The 23318-nt window shown below is 45.8% G+C and overlaps 8 non-coding genes across 8 annotated transcripts; all 8 read left to right on the top strand.

Annotated features, from left to right (window-relative positions):
- Positions 1 to 1284: 1284 nt before the first annotated feature.
- On the top strand, positions 1285 to 1356 carry TRNAW-CCA (transfer RNA tryptophan (anticodon CCA)). Its single transcript has one exon. It is a non-coding gene; the product is annotated as a tRNA-Trp (tRNA).
- Positions 1357 to 4264: 2908 nt separating this feature from the next.
- Positions 4265 to 4336, top strand: TRNAW-CCA (transfer RNA tryptophan (anticodon CCA)). Its single transcript has one exon. It is a non-coding gene; the product is annotated as a tRNA-Trp (tRNA).
- Positions 4337 to 6166: 1830 nt separating this feature from the next.
- Positions 6167 to 6238, top strand: TRNAW-CCA (transfer RNA tryptophan (anticodon CCA)). Its single transcript has one exon. It is a non-coding gene; the product is annotated as a tRNA-Trp (tRNA).
- Positions 6239 to 8706: 2468 nt separating this feature from the next.
- On the top strand, positions 8707 to 8778 carry TRNAW-CCA (transfer RNA tryptophan (anticodon CCA)). The gene has a single exon. It is a non-coding gene; the product is annotated as a tRNA-Trp (tRNA).
- A 2483-nt stretch (positions 8779 to 11261) lies between these two features.
- TRNAW-CCA (transfer RNA tryptophan (anticodon CCA)) lies at positions 11262 to 11333 on the top strand. The gene has a single exon. It is a non-coding gene; the product is annotated as a tRNA-Trp (tRNA).
- A 1830-nt stretch (positions 11334 to 13163) lies between these two features.
- Positions 13164 to 13235, top strand: TRNAW-CCA (transfer RNA tryptophan (anticodon CCA)). The gene has a single exon. It is a non-coding gene; the product is annotated as a tRNA-Trp (tRNA).
- A 2468-nt stretch (positions 13236 to 15703) lies between these two features.
- On the top strand, positions 15704 to 15775 carry TRNAW-CCA (transfer RNA tryptophan (anticodon CCA)). The gene has a single exon. It is a non-coding gene; the product is annotated as a tRNA-Trp (tRNA).
- Positions 15776 to 18890: 3115 nt separating this feature from the next.
- TRNAW-CCA (transfer RNA tryptophan (anticodon CCA)) lies at positions 18891 to 18962 on the top strand. Its single transcript has one exon. It is a non-coding gene; the product is annotated as a tRNA-Trp (tRNA).
- The last annotated feature ends 4356 nt before the right edge of the window (positions 18963 to 23318 follow it).

The following is a 23318-nucleotide window of genomic DNA, read 5'->3' as shown; positions in this document are numbered from 1 at the left end:
AACGGCTACCCTAAGCGGACTAGTGGCGGAACTTTAGCGCGTCATACTCCCGATCAGAAGGTTGCGTGTTCGAACCATGTGCGGGTGAAATTCTTCCTTTTGTTATTTTTATCTCTCTACCTACTTATTTGTCTGTCTACAATGACTTGTCTCTTTACCTGTGCTTCATCCACAGAAGGCCGAGCAAAACATGCTACCGCGTGTGTGCGAAGGGCAACCCTATAAGCGGACTTGGTGGCGCAACGGTACCACGTCTGACTCCAGATCACAAGGTTGTGTGTTCGAATCACGTTTGGGTCAAATTCTCTTTTTATTATTTTCATCTATCTGAATATCAACTTATTTGTCTGTCTACAATGACTTGTCCCTTAACTTGGGATTCATCGATAGAAGGCCGAGCAAAACTTGCTACCACGTTTATGCGAACGGCTACCCTAAGCGGACGCGGTGGCGCAACGGTAGCGTGTCTGACTCCAGATCAGAAGGTTGCGAGTTCGAATCACGGCTGGGTCAAATTCTCTTTTTTTATTATTTTCAACTATCTGTCTATCTACTTATTTCTCTGTCTACAATGACTTGTCTCTTTACCTGTGTTCATCGACAGAAGGCCGAGCAAAACATGCTACCGCGTGTGTGCGAACAGCTACCCTAAGCGGAATCGGTGGCGCAACTTTAGCGCGTCATTCTCCAGATTAGAAGGTTGCGTGTTCGAACCATGTGCGGGTCAAATTCTCTTTTTCGTTAATTTTATCTGTGTATCTACCTATTTGTCATTCTACAATGACTTGCCTCTTTGCCTGTGCTTCATCGACAGAAGGCCGAGCAAACATGCTACGGCGTGTGTGCGAATGGCTGCGCTAAGTGGACTCGGTGGCGACACAGTAGCACGTCTGACTCCAGATGAGAAGGATGCGTGTTCGAATCACGTCTGGGTCAAATTCTCTTTTTTGTTATTTTTATCTGTCTATCTACTTATTTGTCATTCTACAATGAGTTGTCTCTTTTCTTGTGCTTCATCTATAGAAGGCCGAGCAAAACATGCTACTACGTGGGCGCGAACGGCTACACTAAGCGGACTCGGTGGCGAACCGGTAGCGCGTCTGACTCCAGATCAGAAGGTTGCGTGTTCGAATCACATCCCGGTCAAATTCTCTGTTTTATCATTTTCATCTGTCTATCTACTTATTTGTCTGCCTACAATGACTTGTCTCTTTACCTGTGCTGCATCGACAGAAGGCCGTGCAAAACATGCTACCGCGTGTGTGCGAACGGTGACCCTAAACGGACTCGGTGGCGCAACGGTTGCACGTCTGACTCCATATCAGAAGAATGCGTGTTCGAATCACGTCCGGGTCAAGTTCTCTTTTTTATTATTTTCATCTATCTGTCTATCTACTTATTTGTCTGTCTACAATGACTTGTCTCTTTACCTGTGCTTCATCGACAGAAGGCCGAGCAAAACATGCTACCACGTGTGTGCGAACGGCCACACTAAGCGGACTCGGTGGCGAACTGGTAGCGCGTCCGACTCCAGATCAGAAGGTTGAGTGTTGGAGTCACGTCCGGGTCAAATTGTCTTTTTTAATATTTTCATCTGTCTATCTACTTATTTGTCTGTCTACAATGACTTGTCTCTTTATCTGTGCTGCATCGACAGAAGGCCGAGCAAAACATGCTACCACATGTGTGCGAACGGCTGCACTAAGTGGACTCGGTGGAGACACGGTAGCACGTCTGACTCCATATCAGAAGGTTGCGTGTTCGAATCACGTCCGGGTCAAGTTCTCTTTTTTATTATTTTCATCTCTCTGTCTATCTACTAATTTGTCTGTCTACAATGACTTGTCTCTTTACCTGTGCTTCATCGACAGAAGGCCGAGCAAAACATGCTACCGCGTGTGTACGAAGGGAAACCCTATAAGCGGACCAGGTGGCGCAACGGTACCACGTCTGACTCCAGATCAGAAGGTTGCGTGTTCGAATCAAGTTGATGTCAAATTTTCTTTTTATTATTTTCATCTATCTGAATATCTACTTATTTGTCTGTCTACAATAACTTGTCCCTTTATTTGGGATTCATCGACAGAAGGCCGAGCAAAACATGCTACCACGTTTGTGCGAACGGCTACCCTAAGCGGACTCGGTGGCAAACCGGTAGCGCGTCTGACTCCAGATCAGAAGGTTGCGTGTTCGAATCACGTCCGGGTCAAATTCTCTTTTTTATCATTTTCATCTGTCTATCTACCTATTTGTCTGCCTACAATGACTTGTCTCTTTACCTGTGCTGCATCGACAGAAGGCCGTGAAAAATATGCTACCGCGTGTGTGCGAACGGCGACCCTAAACGGACTAAGTGGCGCAACGGTTGCACGTCTGACTCCATATCAGAAGAATGCGTGTTCGAATCACGTCCGGGTCAAGTTCTCTTTTTTATTATTTTCATCTATCTGTCTATCTACTTATTTGTCTGTCTACAATGACTTGTCTCTTTACTTGTGTTTCAACGACAGAAGACCGAGCAAAATGTGCTACCGCGTGTGTGCGAACGGCTACCTTAAGCGGACTCGGTGGTGCAACTTTAGCACGTCTGACTCCAGATCAGAAGGTTGCGTGTTCTAATCACGTCCGGGTCAAATTCTCTTTTTATGATTTTCATCTATCTGTTTATCTACTTATTTGTCCTTCTACAATGACTTCTCCCTTTACCTGTGCTTCGTCGACAGAAGGCCGTGCAAAACATGCTACCGCGTGTGTGCGAACGGCGACCCTAAGCGGACTCGGTGGCGCAACGGTAGCGCGTCTGACTTCAGATCAGAAGGTTGCATGTTCAAATCACGTCGGGGTCAAATTCTCTTTTTTAATATTTTCATTTATCTGTCTATCTACATATTTGTCTGTCTACAATGACTTGTCCCTTTACGTGTGCTTCGTCGACACAAGGCCGAGCAAAACATGCTACGGTGTGTGTGAAAACGGCTACACAAAGTGGGCTCAGTGGCGACACGGTAGCACGTCTGACTCCATATCAGAAGGTTGCGTGTTCGAATCACGTCCGGGTCAAGTTCCCTTTTTTATTATTTTCATCTATCTGTCTATCTACTTATTTGTCTGTCTACAATGACTTGTCTCTTTACCTGTGCTTCATCGACAGAAGGCCGAGCAAAACATGCTACCGCGTGTGTGTGAAGGGAAACCCTATAAGCGGACTTGGTGGCGCAACGGTACCACGTCTGACTCCAGATCACAAGGTTGCGTGTTCGAATCACGTTTGGTTAAAATTTTCTTTTTATATTTTCATCTATCTGAATATCTACTTATTTGTCTGTCTACAATGACTTGTCCCTTTATTTTGGATTCATCGACAAATTGCCGAGCAAAACATGCTACCACGTTTGTGCGAGCGGCTACCCTGAGCGGACTCGGTGGCGACACGGTAGCGTGTCTGACTCCAGATCAGAAGGTTCCGTGTTCGAATCACGTCTGAGTCAAATTCTTTTTTTTTATTTTTTTTCAACTATCTGTCTATCTACTTATTTGTCTGTCTACAATGACTTGTCTCTTTACCTGTGCTTCATCGACAGAAGGCCGAGCAAAACATGCTACCGCGTGTGTGCGAACGGCTACCCTAAGCGGAATCGGTGGCGCAACTTTAGCGTGTCATTCTCCAGATCAGAAGGTTGCGTGTTCGAACCATGTGCGGGTCAAATTCTCTTTTTTGTTATTTTTATCTGTCTATCTACCTATTTGTCATTCTACAATGACTTGTCTCTTTACCTGTGCTTCATCGACAGAAGGCCGAGCAGACATGCTACGGCGTGTGTGCGAATGGCTGCGCTAAGTGGACTCGGTGGCGACACAGTAGCACGTCTGACTCCAGATCAGAAGTTCGCGTGTTCGAGTCACGTCCGTGTTAAGTTGTTTTTATCATTTTCATCTATCTGTCTATCTACTTATTTGTCTGTCTACCATGACTTTTCTCTTTACCTGTGCTTCATCGACAGAAGGCCAAGCAAAACATGCTACCACGTGTGTGCGAAGGGCTACCCTATAGGCGGACTCGGTTGCGCAACGGTACCACGTCTGACTCCAGATGAGAAGGATGCGTGTTCGAATCACGTCTGGGTCAAATTATCTTTTTTGTTATTTTTATCTGTCTATCTACTTATTTGTCATTTTACAATGAGTTGTCTCTTTACCTGTGCTTTATCGATACAAGGCCGAGCAAAACATGCTACCACGTGTGGGCGAACGGCTACACTAAGCGGACTCGGAGGCGTACCGGTAGCGCGTCTGACTCCAGATCAGAAGGTTGCGTGTTCGAATCACGTCCGGGTCAAATTCTCTTTTTATGATTTTCATCTATCTGTTTATCTACTTATTTGTCTGTCTACAATGACCTGTCTCCTTACCTGATTTTCATCGACGGAAGGCCGAGCAAAACATGCTACCGCGTCTGTGCGAACGGCTACCTTAAGCGGACTCGGTGGTGCAACTTTAGCACGTCTGACTCCAGATCAGAAGGTTGCGTGTTCTAATCACGTCCGGGTCAAATTCTCTTTTCATGATTTTCATCTATCTGTTTATCTACATATTTGTCCTTCTACAATGACTTGTCCCTTTACCTGTGCTTTATCGACACAAGGCCGAGCAAAACATGCTACCGTGTGTGTGAAAACGGCTACACAAAGTGGACTCGGTGGCGACAGGGTAGCACTCTGACTCCATATCAGAAGGTTGCGTGTTCGAATTACGTTTGGGTCAAATTCTCTTTTTTATTATTTTCAACTATCTGACTACTTATTTGTCTGTCTACAAGGACTTGTCTCTTTACCTGTATTTCATCGACAGAAAGCCGAGCAAAACATGCTACCGCGTGTGTGCGAACGGCTACCCTAAGCGGACTAGTGGCGGAACTTTAGCGCGTCATACTCCCGATCAGAAGGTTGCGTGTTCGAACCATGTGCGGGTGAAATTCTTCCTTTTGTTATTTTTATCTCTCTACCTACTTATTTGTCTGTCTACAATGACTTGTCTCTTTACCTGTGCTTCATCCACAGAAGGCCGAGCAAAACATGCTACCGCGTGTGTGCGAAGGGCAACCCTATAAGCGGACTTGGTGGCGCAACGGTACCACGTCTGACTCCAGATCACAAGGTTGTGTGTTCGAATCACGTTTGGGTCAAATTCTCTTTTTATTATTTTCATCTATCTGAATATCAACTTATTTGTCTGTCTACAATGACTTGTCCCTTAACTTGGGATTCATCGATAGAAGGCCGAGCAAAACTTGCTACCACGTTTATGCGAACGGCTACCCTAAGCGGACGCGGTGGCGCAACGGTAGCGTGTCTGACTCCAGATCAGAAGGTTGCGAGTTCGAATCACGGCTGGGTCAAATTCTCTTTTTTTATTATTTTCAACTATCTGTCTATCTACTTATTTCTCTGTCTACAATGACTTGTCTCTTTACCTGTGTTCATCGACAGAAGGCCGAGCAAAACATGCTACCGCGTGTGTGCGAACAGCTACCCTAAGCGGAATCGGTGGCGCAACTTTAGCGCGTCATTCTCCAGATTAGAAGGTTGCGTGTTCGAACCATGTGCGGGTCAAATTCTCTTTTTCGTTAATTTTATCTGTGTATCTACCTATTTGTCATTCTACAATGACTTGCCTCTTTGCCTGTGCTTCATCGACAGAAGGCCGAGCAAACATGCTACGGCGTGTGTGCGAATGGCTGCGCTAAGTGGACTCGGTGGCGACACAGTAGCACGTCTGACTCCAGATGAGAAGGATGCGTGTTCGAATCACGTCTGGGTCAAATTCTCTTTTTTGTTATTTTTATCTGTCTATCTACTTATTTGTCAATCTACAATGAGTTGTCTCTTTTCTTGTGCTTCATCTATAGAAGGCCGAGCAAAACATGCTACTACGTGGGCGCGAACGGCTACACTAAGCGGACTCGGTGGCGAACCGGTAGCGCGTCTGACTCCAGATCAGAAGGTTGCGTGTTCGAATCACATCCCGGTCAAATTCTCTGTTTTATCATTTTCATCTGTCTATCTACTTATTTGTCTGCCTACAATGACTTGTCTCTTTACCTGTGCTGCATCGACAGAAGGCCGTGCAAAACATGCTACCGCGTGTGTGCGAACGGTGACCCTAAACGGACTCGGTGGCGCAACGGTTGCACGTCTGACTCCATATCAGAAGAATGCGTGTTCGAATCACGTCCGGGTCAAGTTCTCTTTTTTATTATTTTCATCTATCTGTCTATCTACTTATTTGTCTGTCTACAATGACTTGTCTCTTTACCTGTGCTTCATCGACAGAAGGCCGAGCAAAACATGCTACCACGTGTGTGCGAACGGCCACACTAAGCGGACTCGGTGGCGAACTGGTAGCGCGTCCGACTCCAGATCAGAAGGTTGAGTGTTGGAGTCACGTCCGGGTCAAATTGTCTTTTTTAATATTTTCATCTGTCTATCTACTTATTTGTCTGTCTACAATGACTTGTCTCTTTATCTGTGCTGCATCGACAGAAGGCCGAGCAAAACATGCTACCACATGTGTGCGAACGGCTGCACTAAGTGGACTCGGTGGAGACACGGTAGCACGTCTGACTCCATATCAGAAGGTTGCGTGTTCGAATCACGTCCGGGTCAAGTTCTCTTTTTTATTATTTTCATCTCTCTGTCTATCTACTAATTTGTCTGTCTACAATGACTTGTCTCTTTACCTGTGCTTCATCGACAGAAGGCCGAGCAAAACATGCTACCGCGTGTGTACGAAGGGAAACCCTATAAGCGGACCAGGTGGCGCAACGGTACCACGTCTGACTCCAGATCAGAAGGTTGCGTGTTCGAATCAAGTTGATGTCAAATTTTCTTTTTATTATTTTCATCTATCTGTCTATCTACTTATTTGTCTGTCTACAATGACTCTTCTCTTCACCTGAGCTTCATCCATAGAAGGCCGAGCAAAACATGCTACCACGTGTGTGCGAACGGCCACACTAAGCGGACTCGGTGGCGAACTGGTAGCGCGTCCGACTCCAGATCAGAAGGTTGAGTGTTCGAGCCACGTCCGGGTCAAATTGTCTTTTTTAATATTTTCATCTGTTGATCTACTTATTTGTCTGTCTACAATGATTTGTCTCTTTATCTGTGCTGCATCGACAGATGGCCGAGCAAAACATGCTACCACGAGTGTGCGGACGGCTGCACTAAGTGGACTCGGTGGCGACACGGTAGCACGTCTCACTCCATATCAGAAGGTTGCGTGTTCGAATCACGTCCGGGTCAAGTTCTCTTTTTTATTATTTTCATCTATCTGTCTATCTACTTATATGTCTGTCTACAATGACTTGTCTCTTTACCTGTGCTTCATCGACAGAAGGCCGAGCAAAACATGCTACCGCGTGTTTTCGAAGGGAAACCCTATAAGCGGACTTGGTGGCGCAACGGTACCACGTCTGACTCCAGATCAGAAGGTTCGTGTTCGAATCAAGTTTCGGTCAAATTTTCTTTTTATTATTTTCATCTATCTGAATATCTACTTATTTGTCTGTCTACAATAACTTCTCCCTTTATTTGGGATTCATCGACAGAAGGCCGAGCAAAACATGCTACCACGTTTGTGCGAACGGCTACCCTAAGCGGACTCGGTGGCAAACCGGTAGCGCGTCTGACTCCAGATCAGAAGGTTGCGTGTTCGAATCACGTCCGGGTCAAATTTTCTTTTTTATCATTTTCATCTGTCTATCTACCTATTTGTCTGTCTACAATGACTTGTCTCTTTACCTGTGCTGCATCGACAGAAGGCAGTGAAAAATATGCTACCGCGTGTGTGCGAACGGCGACCCTAAACGGACTCGGTGGCGAACTGGTAGCGCGTCCGACTCCAGATCAGAAGGTTGAGTGTTGGAGTCACGTCCGGGTCAAATTGTCTTTTTTAATATTTTCATCTGTCTATCTACTTATTTGTCTGTCTACAATGACTTGTCTCTTTACCTGTGCTTCATCGACAGAAGGCCGAGCAAAACATGCTACCGCGTGTGTGCGAACGGCTACCCTAAGCGGAATCGGTGGCGCAACTTTAGCGCGTCATTCTCAAGATCAGAAGGTTGCGTGTTCGAACCATGTGCGGGTCAAATTCTCTTTTTTGTTAATTTTATCTGTGTATCTACCTATTTGTCATTCTACAATGACTTGTCTCTTTACCTGTGCTTCATCGACAGAAGGCCGAGCAAACATGCTACGGCGTGTGTGCGAATGGCTGCGCTAAGTGGACTCGGTGGCGACACAGTAGCACGTCTGACTCCAGATGAGAAGGATGCGTGTTCGATTCACGTCTGGGTCAAATTCTCTTTTTTGTTATTTTTATCTGTCTATCTACTTATTTGTCATTCTACAATGAGTTGTCTCTTTTCCTGTGCTTCATCTATAGAAGGCCGAGCAAAACATGCTACCACGTGGGCGCGAACGGCTACACTAAGCGGACTCGGTGGCGAACCGGTAGCGCGTCTGACTCCAGATCAGAAGGTTGCGTGTTCGAATCACATCCGGGTCAAATTCTCTGTTTTATCATTTTCATCTGTCTATCTACTTATTTGTCTGCCTACAATGACTTGTCTCTTTACCTGTGCTGCATCGACAGAAGGCCGTGCAAAACATGCTACCGCGTGTGTGCGAACGGTGACCCTAAACGGACTCGGTGGCGCAACGGTTGCACGTCTGACTCCATATCAGAAGAATGCGTGTTCGAATCACGTCCGGGTCAAGTTCTCTTTTTTATTATTTTCATCTATCTGTCTATCTACTTATTTGTCTGTCTACAATGACTTGTCTCTTTACTTGTGTTTCAACGACAGAAGACCGAGCAAAACGTGCTACCGCGTGTGTGCGAACGGCTACCTTAAGCGGACTCGGTGGTGCAGCTTTAGCACGTCTGACTCCAGATCAGAAGGTTGCGTGTTCTAATCACGACCGGGTCAAATTCTCTTTTTATGATTTTCATCTATCTGTCTATCTACTTATTTGTCCTTCTACAATGACTTCTCCTTTACCTGTGCTTCGTCGACAGAAGGCCGTGAAAAACATGCTACCGCGTGTGTGCGAACGGCGACCCTAAACGGACTCGGTGGCGAACTGGTAGCGCGTCCGACTCCAGATCAGAAGGTTGAGTGTTGGAGTCACGTCCGGGTCAAATTGTCTTTTTTAATATTTTCATCTGTCTATCTACTTATTTGTCTGTCTACAATGACTTGTCTATTTATCTGTGCTGCATCGACAGAAGGCCGAGCAAAACATGCTACCACATGTGTGCAAACGGCTGCACTAAGTGGACTCGGTGGCGACACGGTAGCACGTCTGACTCCATATCGGAAGGTTGCGTGTTCGAATCACGTCCGGGTCAAGTTCTCTTTTTTATTATTTTCATCTTACTGTCTATCTACTTATTTGTCTGTCTACAATGACTTGTCTCTTTACCTGTGCTTCATCGACAGCAGGCCGAGCAAAACATGCTACCGCGTGTGTACGCAGGGAAACCCTATAAGCGGACCAGGTGGCGCAACGGTACCACGTCTGACTCCAGATCAGAAGGTTGCGTGTTCGAATCAAGTTGCGGTGAAATTTTCTTTTTATTATTTTCATCTATCTGTCTATCTACTTATTTGTCTGTCTACAATGACTTGTCTCTTCACCTGAGCTTCATCGATAGAAGGCCGTGCAAAACATGCTACCGCGTGTGTGCGAACGGCGACCCTAAGCGGACTCGGTGGCGCAACGGTAGCGCGTCTGACTTCAGATCAGAAGGTTGCATGTTCAAATCACGTCGGGGTCAAATTCTCTTTTTTAATATTTTCATTTATCTGTCTATCTACATATTTGTCTGTCTACAATGACTTGTCCCTTTACGTGTGCTTCGTCGACACAAGGCCGAGCAAAACATGCTACGGTGTGTGTGAAAACGGCTACACAAAGTGGGCTCAGTGGCGACACGGTAGCACGTCTGACTCCATATCAGAAGGTTGCGTGTTCGAATCACGTCCGGGTCAAGTTCCCTTTTTTATTATTTTCATCTATCTGTCTATCTACTTATTTGTCTGTCTACAATGACTTGTCTCTTTACCTGTGCTTCATCGACAGAAGGCCGAGCAAAACATGCTACCGCGTGTGTGTGAAGGGAAACCCTATAAGCGGACTTGGTGGCGCAACGGTACCACGTCTGACTCCAGATCACAAGGTTGCGTGTTCGAATCACGTTTGGTTAAAATTTTCTTTTTATATTTTCATCTATCTGAATATCTACTTATTTGTCTGTCTACAATGACTTGTCCCTTTATTTTGGATTCATCGACAAATTGCCGAGCAAAACATGCTACCACGTTTGTGCGAGCGGCTACCCTGAGCGGACTCGGTGGCGACACGGTAGCGTGTCTGACTCCAGATCAGAAGGTTCCGTGTTCGAATCACGTCTGAGTCAAATTCTTTTTTTTTATTTTTTTCAACTATCTGTCTATCTACTTATTTGTCTGTCTACAATGACTTGTCTCTTTACCTGTGCTTCATCGACAGAAGGCCGAGCAAAACATGCTACCGCGTGTGTGCGAACGGCTACCCTAAGCGGAATCGGTGGCGCAACTTTAGCGTGTCATTCTCAAGATCAGAAGGTTGCGTGTTCGAACCATGTGCGGGTCAAATTCTCTTTTTTGTTATTTTTATCTGTCTATCTACCTATTTGTCATTCTACAATGACTTGTCTCTTTACCTGTGCTTCATCGACAGAAGGCCGAGCAGACATGCTACGGCGTGTGTGCGAATGGCTGCGCTAAGTGGACTCGGTGGCGACACAGTAGCACGTCTGCCTCCAGATCAGAAGTTCGTGTGTTCGAGTCACGTCCGTGTTAAGTTGTTTTTTATTATTTTCATCTATCTGTCTATCTACTTATTTGTCTGTCTACCATGACTTTTCTCTTTACCTGTGCTTCATCGACAGAAGGCCAAGCAAAACATGCTACCACGTGTGTGCGAAGGGCTACCCTATAGGCGGACTCGGTTGCGCAACGGTACCACGTCTGACTCCAGATGAGAAGGATGCGTGTTCGAATCACGTCTGGGTCAAATTATCTTTTTTGTTATTTTTATCTGTCTATCTACTTATTTGTCATTTTACAATGAGTTGTCTCTTTACCTGTGCTTTATCGATACAAGGCCGAGCAAAACATGCTACCACGTGTGGGCGAACGGCTACACTAAGCGGACTCGGAGGCGTACCGGTAGCGCGTCTGACTCCAGATCAGAAGGTTGCGTGTTCGAATCACGTCCGGGTCAAATTCTCTTTTTATGATTTTCATCTATCTGTTTATCTACTTATTTGTCTGTCTACAATGACCTGTCTCCTTACCTGATTTTCATCGACGGAAGGCCGAGCAAAACATGCTACCGCGTCTGTGCGAACGGCTACCTTAAGCGGACTCGGTGGTGCAACTTTAGCACGTCTGACTCCAGATCAGAAGGTTGCGTGTTCTAATCACGTCCGGGTCAAATTCTCTTTTCATGATTTTCATCTATCTGTTTATCTACATATTTGTCCTTCTACAATGACTTGTCCCTTTACCTGTGCTTTATCGACACAAGGCCGAGCAAAACATGCTACCGTGTGTGTGAAAACGGCTACACAAAGTGGACTCGGTGGCGACAGGGTAGCACTCTGACTCCATATCAGAAGGTTGCGTGTTCGAATTACGTTTGGGTCAAATTCTCTTTTTTATTATTTTCAACTATCTGACTACTTATTTGTCTGTCTACAAGGACTTGTCTCTTTACCTGTATTTCATCGACAGAAAGCCGAGCAAAACATGCTACCGCGTGTGTGCGAACGGCTACCCTAAGCGGACTAGTGGCGGAACTTTAGCGCGTCATACTCCCGATCAGAAGGTTGCGTGTTCGAACCATGTGCGGGTGAAATTCTTCCTTTTGTTATTTTTATCTCTCTACCTACTTATTTGTCTGTCTACAATGACTTGTCTCTTTACCTGTGCTTCATCCACAGAAGGCCGAGCAAAACATGCTACCGCGTGTGTGCGAAGGGCAACCCTATAAGCGGACTTGGTGGCGCAACGGTACCACGTCTGACTCCAGATCACAAGGTTGTGTGTTCGAATCACGTTTGGGTCAAATTCTCTTTTTATTATTTTCATCTATCTGAATATCAACTTATTTGTCTGTCTACAATGACTTGTCCCTTAACTTGGGATTCATCGATAGAAGGCCGAGCAAAACTTGCTACCACGTTTATGCGAACGGCTACCCTAAGCGGACGCGGTGGCGCAACGGTAGCGTGTCTGACTCCAGATCAGAAGGTTGCGAGTTCGAATCACAGCTGGGTCAAATTCTCTTTTTTTATTATTTTCAACTATCTGTCTATCTACTTATTTCTCTGTCTACAATGACTTGTCTCTTTACCTGTGTTCATCGACAGAAGGCCGAGCAAAACATGCTACCGCGTGTGTGCGAACAGCTACCCTAAGCGGAATCGGTGGCGCAACTTTAGCGCGTCATTCTCCAGATTAGAAGGTTGCGTGTTCGAACCATGTGCGGGTCAAATTCTCTTTTTCGTTAATTTTATCTGTGTATCTACCTATTTGTCATTCTACAATGACTTGCCTCTTTGCCTGTGCTTCATCGACAGAAGGCCGAGCAAACATGCTACGGCGTGTGTGCGAATGGCTGCGCTAAGTGGACTCGGTGGCGACACAGTAGCACGTCTGACTCCAGATGAGAAGGATGCGTGTTCGAATCACGTCTGGGTCAAATTCTCTTTTTTGTTATTTTTATCTGTCTATCTACTTATTTGTCATTCTACAATGAGTTGTCTCTTTTCTTGTGCTTCATCTATAGAAGGCCGAGCAAAACATGCTACTACGTGGGCGCGAACGGCTACACTAAGCGGACTCGGTGGCGAACCGGTAGCGCGTCTGACTCCAGATCAGAAGGTTGCGTGTTCGAATCACATCCCGGTCAAATTCTCTGTTTTATCATTTTCATCTGTCTATCTACTTATTTGTCTGCCTACAATGACTTGTCTCTTTACCTGTGCTGCATCGACAGAAGGCCGTGCAAAACATGCTACCGCGTGTGTGCGAACGGTGACCCTAAACGGACTCGGTGGCGCAACGGTTGCACGTCTGACTCCATATCAGAAGAATGCGTGTTCGAATCACGTCCGGGTCAAGTTCTCTTTTTTATTATTTTCATCTATCTGTCTATCTACTTATTTGTCTGTCTACAATGACTTGTCTCTTTACCTGTGCTTCATCGACAGAAGGCCGAGCAAAACATGCTACCACGTGTGTGCGAACGGCCACACTAAGCGGACTCGGTGGCGAACTGGTAGCGCGTCCGACTCCAGATCAGAAGGTTGAGTGTTGGAGTCACGTCCGGGTCAAATTGTCTTTTTTAATATTTTCATCTGTCTATCTACTTATTTGTCTGTCTACAATGACTTGTCTCTTTATCTGTGCTGCATCGACAGAAGGCCGAGCAAAACATGCTACCACATGTGTGCGAACGGCTGCACTAAGTGGACTCGGTGGAGACACGGTAGCACGTCTGACTCCATATCAGAAGGTTGCGTGTTCGAATCACGTCCGGGTCAAGTTCTCTTTTTTATTATTTTCATCTCTCTGTCTATCTACTAATTTGTCTGTCTACAATGACTTGTCTCTTTACCTGTGCTTCATCGACAGAAGGCCGAGCAAAACATGCTACCGCGTGTGTACGAAGGGAAACCCTATAAGCGAACCAGGTGGCGCAACGGTACCACGTCTGACTCCAGATCAGAAGGTTGCGTGTTCGAATCAAGTTGATGTCAAATTTTCTTTTTATTATTTTCATCTATCTGTCTATCTACTTATTTGTCTGTCTACAATGACTCTTCTCTTCACCTGAGCTTCATCCATAGAAGGCCGAGCAAAACATGCTACCACGTGTGTGCGAACGGCCACACTAAGCGGACTCGGTGGCGAACTGGTAGCGCGTCCGACTCCAGATCAGAAGGTTGAGTGTTCGAGCCACGTCCGGGTCAAATTGTCTTTTTTAATATTTTCATCTGTCGATCTACTTATTTGTCTGTCTACAATGATTTGTCTCTTTATCTGTGCTGCATCGACAGATGGCCGAGCAAAACATGCTACCACGAGTGTGCGGACGGCTGCACTAAGTGGACTCGGTGGCGACACGGTAGCACGTCTCACTCCATATCAGAAGGTTGCGTGTTCGAATCACGTCCGGGTCAAGTTCTCTTTTTTATTATTTTCATCTATCTGTCTATCTACTTATATGTCTGTCTACAATGACTTGTCTCTTTACCTGTGCTTCATCGACAGAAGGCCGAGCAAAACATGCTACCGCGTGTTTTCGAAGGGAAACCCTATAAGCGGACTTGGTGGCGCAACGGTACCACGTCTGACTCCAGATCAGAAGGTTCGTGTTCGAATCAAGTTTCGGTCAAATTTTCTTTTTATTATTTTCATCTATCTGAATATCTACTTATTTGTCTGTCTACAATAACTTCTCCCTTTATTTGGGATTCATCGACAGAAGGCCGAGCAAAACATGCTACCACGTTTGTGCGAACGGCTACCCTAAGCGGACTCGGTGGCAAACCGGTAGCGCGTCTGACTCCAGATCAGAAGGTTGCGTGTTCGAATCACGTCCGGGTCAAATTTTCTTTTTTATCATTTTCATCTGTCTATCTACCTATTTGTCTGTCTACAATGACTTGTCTCTTTACCTGTGCTGCATCGACAGAAGGCAGTGAAAAATATGCTACCGCGTGTGTGCGAACGGCGACCCTAAACGGACTCGGTGGCGAACTGGTAGCGCGTCCGACTCCAGATCAGAAGGTTGAGTGTTGGAGTCACGTCCGGGTCAAATTGTCTTTTTTAATATTTTCATCTGTCTATCTACTTATTTGTCTGTCTACAATGACTTGTCTCTTTACCTGTGCTTCATCGACAGAAGGCCGAGCAAAACATGCTACCGCGTGTGTGCGAACGGCTACCCTAAGCGGAATCGGTGGCGCAACTTTAGCGCGTCATTCTCAAGATCAGAAGGTTGCGTGTTCGAACCATGTGCGGGTCAAATTCTCTTTTTTGTTAATTTTATCTGTGTATCTACCTATTTGTCATTCTACAATGACTTGTCTCTTTACCTGTGCTTCATCGACAGAAGGCCGAGCAAACATGCTACGGCGTGTGTGCGAATGGCTGCGCTAAGTGGACTCGGTGGCGACACAGTAGCACGTCTGACTCCAGATGAGAAGGATGCGTGTTCGATTCACGTCTGGGTCAAATTCTCTTTTTTGTTATTTTTATCTGTCTATCTACTTATTTGTCATTCTACAATGAGTTGTCTCTTTTCCTGTGCTTCATCTATAGAAGGCCGAGCAAAACATGCTACCACGTGGGCGCGAACGGCTACACTAAGCGGACTCGGTGGCGAACCGGTAGCGCGTCTGACTCCAGATCAGAAGGTTGCGTGTTCGAATCACATCCGGGTCAAATTCTCTGTTTTATCATTTTCATCTGTCTATCTACTTATTTGTCTGCCTACAATGACTTGTCTCTTTACCTGTGCTGCATCGACAGAAGGCCGTGCAAAACATGCTACCGCGTGTGTGCGAACGGTGACCCTAAACGGACTCGGTGGCGCAACGGTTGCACGTCTGACTCCATATCAGAAGAATGCGTGTTCGAATCACGTCCGGGTCAAGTTCTCTTTTTTATTATTTTCATCTATCTGTCTATCTACTTATTTGTCTGTCTACAATGACTTGTCTCTTTACTTGTGTTTCAACGACAGAAGACCGAGCAAAACGTGCTACCGCGTGTGTGCGAACGGCTACCTTAAGCGGACTCGGTGGTGCAGCTTTAGCACGTCTGACTCCAGATCAGAAGGTTGCGTGTTCTAATCACGACCGGGTCAAATTCTCTTTTTATGATTTTCATCTATCTGTCTATCTACTTATTTGTCCTTCTACAATGACTTCTCCTTTACCTGTGCTTCGTCGACAGAAGGCCGTGAAAAACATGCTACCGCGTGTGTGCGAACGGCGACCCTAAACGGACTCGGTGGCGAACTGGTAGCGCGTCCGACTCCAGATCAGAAGGTTGAGTGTTGGAGTCACGTCCGGGTCAAATTGTCTTTTTTAATATTTTCATCTGTCTATCTACTTATTTGTCTGTCTACAATGACTTGTCTATTTATCTGTGCTGCATCGACAGAAGGCCGAGCAAAACATGCTACCACATGTGTGCGAACGGCTGCACTAAGTGGACTCGGTGGCGACACGGTAGCACGTCTGACTCCATATCGGAAGGTTGCGTGTTCGAATCACGTCCGGGTCAAGTTCTCTTTTTTATTATTTTCATCTTACTGTCTATCTACTTATTTGTCTGTCTACAATGACTTGTCTCTTTACCTGTGCTTCATCGACAGCAGGCCGAGCAAAACATGCTACCGCGTGTGTACGCAGGGAAACCCTATAAGCGGACCAGGTGGCGCAACGGTACCACGTCTGACTCCAGATCAGAAGGTTGCGTGTTCGAATCAAGTTGCGGTGAAATTTTCTTTTTATTATTTTCATCTATCTGTCTATCTACTTATTTGTCTGTCTACAATGACTTGTCTCTTCACCTGAGCTTCATCGATAGAAGGCCGAGCAAAACATGCTACCACGTGTGTGCGAACGGCCACACTAAGCGGACTCGGTGGCGAACTGGTAGCGCGTCCGACTCCAGATCAGAAGGTTGAGTGTTCGAGTCACGTCCGGGTCAAATTGTCTTTTTTAATATTTTCATCTGTCGATCTACTTATTTGTCTGTCTACAATGATTTGTCTCTTTACCTGTGCTTCATCGACAGAAGGCCGAGCAAAACATGCTACGGGTTGTGTGCGAACGACTGCGCTTAGTGGACTCGGTGGCGACACAGTAGCACGTCTGACTCCAGATCAGAAGTTCGCGTGTTCGAATCACGGAATCACGTCCGTGTTAAGTTCTTTCTTATTTTTTCGTCTATCTGTCTATCTACTTATTTGTCTGTCTACCATGACTTGTCTCTTTACCTGTGCTTCATCGACAGAAGGCCGAGCAAAACATGCTACCGCGTGTGTGCGAAGGGCTACCCTATAGGCGGACTCGGTTGCGCAACGGTACCACGTCTGACTCCAGATGACAAGGATGCGTGTTCGAATCACGTCTGGGTCAAATTCTCTTTTTTGTTATTTTTATCTGTCTATCTACTTATTTGTCATTCTACAATGAGTTGTCTCTTTACCTGTGCTTTATCGATACAAGGCCGAGCAAAACATGCTACCGCGTCTGTGCGAACGGCTACCTTAAGCGGACTCGGTGGTGCAACTTTAGCACGTCTGACTCCAGATCAGAACGTTGTGTGTTCGAATCACGTTTGGGTCAAATTTTCTTTTTTATTATTTTCAACCATCTGTCTATCTACTTATTTGTCTGTCTACAAGGACTTGTCTCTTTACCTGTATTTCATCGACAGAAGGCCGACCAAAACATGCTACCGCGTGTGTGCGAACGGCTACCCTAAGCGGACTGGTGGCGGAACTTTAGCGCGTCATACTCCCGATCAGAAGGTTGCGTGTTCGAACCATGTGCGGGTGAAATTCTCCGTTTTGTTATTTTTATCTGTCTATCTACTTATTTGTCTGTCTACAATGGCTTGTCTCTTTACCTGTGCTTCATCGACAGAAGGCCGAGCAAAACATGCTACCGCGTATGTGCGAAGGGCAACCCTATAAGCGGACTTGGTGGCGCAACGGTACCACGTCTGACTCCAGATCACAAGGTTGTGTGTTCGAATCACGTTTGGGTCAAATTCTCTTTTTATTATTTTCATCTATCTGAATATCAACTTATTTGTCTGTCTACAATGACTTGTCCCTTAACTTGGGATTCATTGATAGAAGGCCGAGCAAAACTTGCTACCACGTTTATGCGAACGGCTACCCTAAGCGGACGCGGTGGCGCAACGGTAGCGTGTCTGACTCCAGATCAGAAGGTTGCGAGTTCGAATCACGGCTGGGTCAAATTCTCTTTTTTTATTATTTTCAACTATCTGTCTATCTACTTATTTCTCTGTCTACAATGACTTGTCTCTTTACCTGTGTTCATCGACAGAAGGCCGAGCAAAACATGCTACCGCGTGTGTGCGAACAGCTACCCTAAGCGGAATCGGTGGCGCAACTTTAGCGCGTCATTCTCCAGATTAGAAGGTTGCGTGTTCGAACCATGTGTGGGTCAAATTCTCTTTTTTGTTAATTTTATCTGTGTATCTACCTATTTGTCATTCTACAATGACTTGTCTCTTTACCTGTGCTTCATCGACAGAAGGCCGAGCAAACATGCTACGGCGTGTGTGCGAATGGCTGCGCTAAGTGGACTCGGTGGCGACACAGTAGCACGTCTGACTCCAGATGAGAAGGATGCGTGTTCGAATCACGTCTGGGTCAAATTCTCTTTTTTGTTATTTTTATCTGTCTATCTACTTATTTGTCATTCTACAATGAGTTGTCTCTTTTCCTGTGCTTCATCTAAAGAAGGCCGAGTAAAACATGCTACCACGTGGGCGCGAACGGCTACACTAAGCGGACTCGGTGGCGAACCGGTAGCGCGTCTGACTCCAGATCAGAAGGTTGCGTGTTCGAATCACATCCGGGTCAAATTCTCTGTTTTATCATTTTCATCTGTCTATCTACTTATTTGTCTGCCTACAATGACTTGTCTCTTTACCTGTGCTGCATCGACAGAAGGCCGTGCAAAACATGCTACCGCGTGTGTGCGAACGGTGACCCTAAACGGACTCGGTGGCGCAACGGTTGCACGTCTGACTCCATATCAGAAGAATGCGTGTTCGAATCACGTCCGGGTCAAGTTCTCTTTTTTATTATTTTCATCTATCTGTCTATCTACTTATTTGTCTGTCTACAATGACTTGTCTCTTTACTTGTGTTTCAACGACAGAAGACCGAGCAAAACGTGCTACCGCGTGTGTGCGAACGGCTACCTTAAGCGGACTCGGTGGTGCAGCTTTAGCACGTCTGACTCCAGATCAGAAGGTTGCGTGTTCTAATCACGACCGGGTCAAATTCTCTTTTTATGATTTTCATCTATCTGTCTATCTACTTATTTGTCCTTCTACAATGACTTCTCCTTTACCTGTGCTTCGTCGACAGAAGGCCGTGAAAAACATGCTACCGCGTGTGTGCGAACGGCGACCCTAAACGGACTCGGTGGCGAACTGGTAGCGCGTCCGACTCCAGATCAGAAGTTTGAGTGTTGGAGTCACGTCCGGGTCAAATTGTCTTTTTTAATATTTTCATCTGTCTATCTACTTATTTGTCTGTCTACAATGACTTGTCTATTTATCTGTGCTGCATCGACAGAAGGCCGAGCAAAACATGCTACCACATGTGTGCGAACGGCTGCACTAAGTGGACTCGGTGGCGACACGGTAGCACGTCTGACTCCATATCGGAAGGTTGCGTGTTCGAATCACGTCCGGGTCAAGTTCTCTTTTTTATTATTTTCATCTCTCTGTCTATCTACTTATTTGTCTGTCTACAATGACTTGTCTCTTTACCTGTGCTTCATTGACAGCAGGCCGAGCAAAACATGCTACCGCGTGTGTACGAAGGGAAACCCTATAAGCGGACCAGGTGGCGCAACGGTACCACGTCTGACTCCAGATCAGAAGGTTGCGTGTTCGAATCAAGTTGCGGTGAAATTTTCTTTTTATTATTTTCATCTATCTGTCTATCTACTTATTTGTCTGTCTACATTGACTTGTCTCTTCACCTGAGCTTCATCGATAGAAGGCCGAGCAAAACGTGCTACCACGTGTGTGCGAACGGCCACACTAAGCGGACTCGGTGGCGAACTGGTAGCGCGTCCGACTCCAGATCAGAAGGTTGAGTGTTCGAGTCACGTCCGGGTCAAATTGTCTTTTTTAATATTTTCATCTGTCGATCTACTTATTTGTCTGTCTACAATGATTTGTCTCTTTACCTGTGCTTCATCGACAGAAGGCCGAGCAAAACATGCTACGGGTTGTGTGCGAACGACTGCGCTTAGTGGACTCGGTGGCGACACAGTAGCACGTCTGACTCCAGATCAGAAGTTCGCGTGTTCGAATCACGGAATCACGTCCGTGTTAAGTTCTTTCTTATTTTTTCGTCTATCTGTCTATCTACTTATTTGTCTGTCTACCATGACTTGTCTCTTTACCTGTGCTTCATCGACAGAAGGCCGAGCAAAACATGCTACCGCGTGTGTGCGAAGGGCTACCCTATAGGCGGACTCGGTTGCGCAACGGTACCACGTCTGACTCCAGATGACAAGGATGCGTGTTCGAATCACGTCTGGGTCAAATTCTCTTTTTTGTTATTTTTATCTGTCTATCTACTTATTTATCATTCTACAATGAGTTGTCTCTTTACCTGTGCTTTATCGATACAAGGCCGAGCAAAACATGCTACCGCGTCTGTGCGAACGGCTACCTTAAGCGGACTCGGTGGTGCAACTTTAGCACGTCTGACTCCAGATCAGAACGTTGTGTGTTCGAATCACGTTTGGGTCAAATTTTCTTTTTTATTATTTTCAACCATCTGTCTATCTACTTATTTGTCTGTCTACAAGGACTTGTCTCTTTACCTGTATTTCATCGCCAGAAGGCCGACCAAAACATGCTACCGCGTGTGTGCGAACGGCTACCCTAAGCGGACTGGTGGCGGAACTTTAGCGCGTCATACTCCCGATCAGAAGGTTGCGTGTTCGAACCATGTGCGGGTGAAATTCTCCGTTTTGTTATTTTTATCTGTCTATCTACTTATTTGTCTGTCTACAATGGCTTGTCTCTTTACCTGTGCTTCATCGACAGAAGGCCGAGCAAAACATGCTACCGCGTGTGTGCGAAGGGCAACCCTATAAGCGGACTTGGTGGCGCAACGGTACCACGTCTGACTCCAGAACAGAAGGTTGTGTGTTCGAATCACGTTTTGGTCAAATTCTCTTTTTATTATTTTCATCTATCTGAATATCAACTTATTTGTCTGTCTACAATGACTTGTCCCTTAACTTGGGATTCATCGATAGAAGGCCGAGCAAAACTTGCTACCACGTTTGTGCGAACGGCTACCCTAAGCGGACGCGGTGGCGCAACGGTAGCGTGTCTGACTCTAGATCAGAAGGTTGCGAGTTCGAGTCACGTCTGGGTCAAATTCTCTTTTTAATTCTTTTCAACTATCTGTCTATCTACTTATTTGTCTGTCTACAAGGACTTGTCTCTTTACCTGTATTTCATCGACAGAAGGCCGAGCAAAACATGCTACCGCGTGTGTGCGAACGGCTACCCTAAGCGGAATCGGTGGCGCAACTTTAGCGCGTCATTCTCCAGATCAGAAGGTTGCGTGTTCGAACCATGTGCGGGTCAAATTCTCTTTTTTGTTATTTTTATCTGTCTGTCTACCTATTTGTCATTCTACAATGACTTGTCTCTTTACCTGTGCTTCATCGACAGAAGGCCGAGCAAACATGCTACAGCGTGTGTGCGAATGGCTGCGCTAAGTGGACTCGGTGGCGACACAGTAGCACGTCTGACTCCAGATGAGAAGGATGCGTGTTCGAATCACGTCTGGGTCAAATTCTCTTTTTTGTTATTTTTATCTGTCTATCTACTTATTTGTCATTTTACAATGAGTTATCTCTTTACCTGTGCTTTATCGATACAAGGCCGAGCAAAACATGCTACCACGTGTGGGCGAACGGCTACACTAAGCGGACTCGGTGGCGTACCGGTAGCGCGTCTGACTTCAGATCAGAAGGTTGCGTGTTCGAATTACGTATAGGTCAAATTCTCTTTTTATGATTTTCATCTATCTGTTTATCTACTTATTTGTCTGTCTACAATGACCTGTCTCTTTACCTGATTTTCATCGACGGAAGGCCGAGCAAAACATGCTACCGCGTCTGTTCGAACGGCTACCTTAAGCGGACTCGGTGGTGCAACTTTAGCACGTCTGACTCCAGATCAGAAGGTTGCGTGTTCTAATCACGTCCGGGTCAAATTCTCTTTTCATGATTTTCATCTATCTGTTTATCTACATATTTGTCCTTCTACAATGACTTGTCCTTTTAACTGTGCTTTATCGACACAAGGCCGAGCAAAACATGCTACCGTGTGTGTGAAAACGGCTACACAAAGTGGACTCGGTGGCGACACGGTAGCACGTCTCACCCCATATCAGAAGGTTGCGTGTTCGAATTACTTTTGGGTCAAATTCTCTTTTTTATTATTTTCAACTATCTGTCTATCTACTTATATGTCTGTCTACAAGGACTTGTCTCTTTACCTGTATTTCATCGACAGAAGGCCGAGCAAAACATGCTACCGCGTGTGTGCGAACGGCTACCCTAAGCGGACTGGTGGCGGATCTTTAGCACGTCATACTCCCGATCAGAAGGTTGTATGTTCGAACCATCTGCGGGTGAAATTCTCCCTTTTGTTATTTTTATCTGTCTACCTACTTATTTGTCTGTCTACAATGGCTTGTCTCTTTACCTGTGCTTCATCGACAGAAGGCCGAGCAAAACATGCTACCGCGTGTGTGCGAAGGGCAACCCTATAAGCGGACTTGGTGGCGCAACGGTACCACGTCTGACTCCAGATCAGAAGGTTGTGTGTTCGAATCACGTTTGGGTCAAATTCTCTTTTTATTATTTTCATCTATCTGTCTATCAACTTATTTGTCTGTCTACAATGACTTGTCTCTTTACTTGTGTTTCAACGACAAAAGACCGAGCAAAACGTGCTACCGCGTGTGTGCGAACGGCTACCTTAAGCGGACTCGGTGGTGCAACTTTAGCACGTCTGACTCCAGATCAGAAGGTTGCGTGTTCTAATCACGTCCGGGTCAAATTCTCTTTTTATGATTTTCATCTATCTGTTTATCTACTTATTTGTCCTTCTACAACGACTTCTCCCTTTACCTGTGCTTCGTCGACAGAAGGCCGTGCAAAACATGCTACCGCGTGTGTGCGAACGGCGACCCTAAACGGACTCGGTGGCGCAACGATAGCGCGTCTGACTTCAGATCAGAAGGTTGCATGTTCGAATCACGTCCAGGTCAAATTCTCTTTTTTAATATTTTCATCTATCTGTCTATCTAAATATTTGTCTGTCTACAATGACTTGTCCCTTTACCTGTGCTTCGTCGACACAAGGCCGAGCA

Source organism: Rhipicephalus microplus, chromosome 5 (assembly GCF_043290135.1).
Source record: "Rhipicephalus microplus isolate Deutch F79 chromosome 5, USDA_Rmic, whole genome shotgun sequence".
NCBI lineage: Eukaryota > Metazoa > Arthropoda > Arachnida > Ixodida > Ixodidae > Rhipicephalus > Rhipicephalus microplus.
Note: the sequence above shows the minus strand (reverse complement) of the source record. Positions and strands in the feature narration are given on the sequence as shown.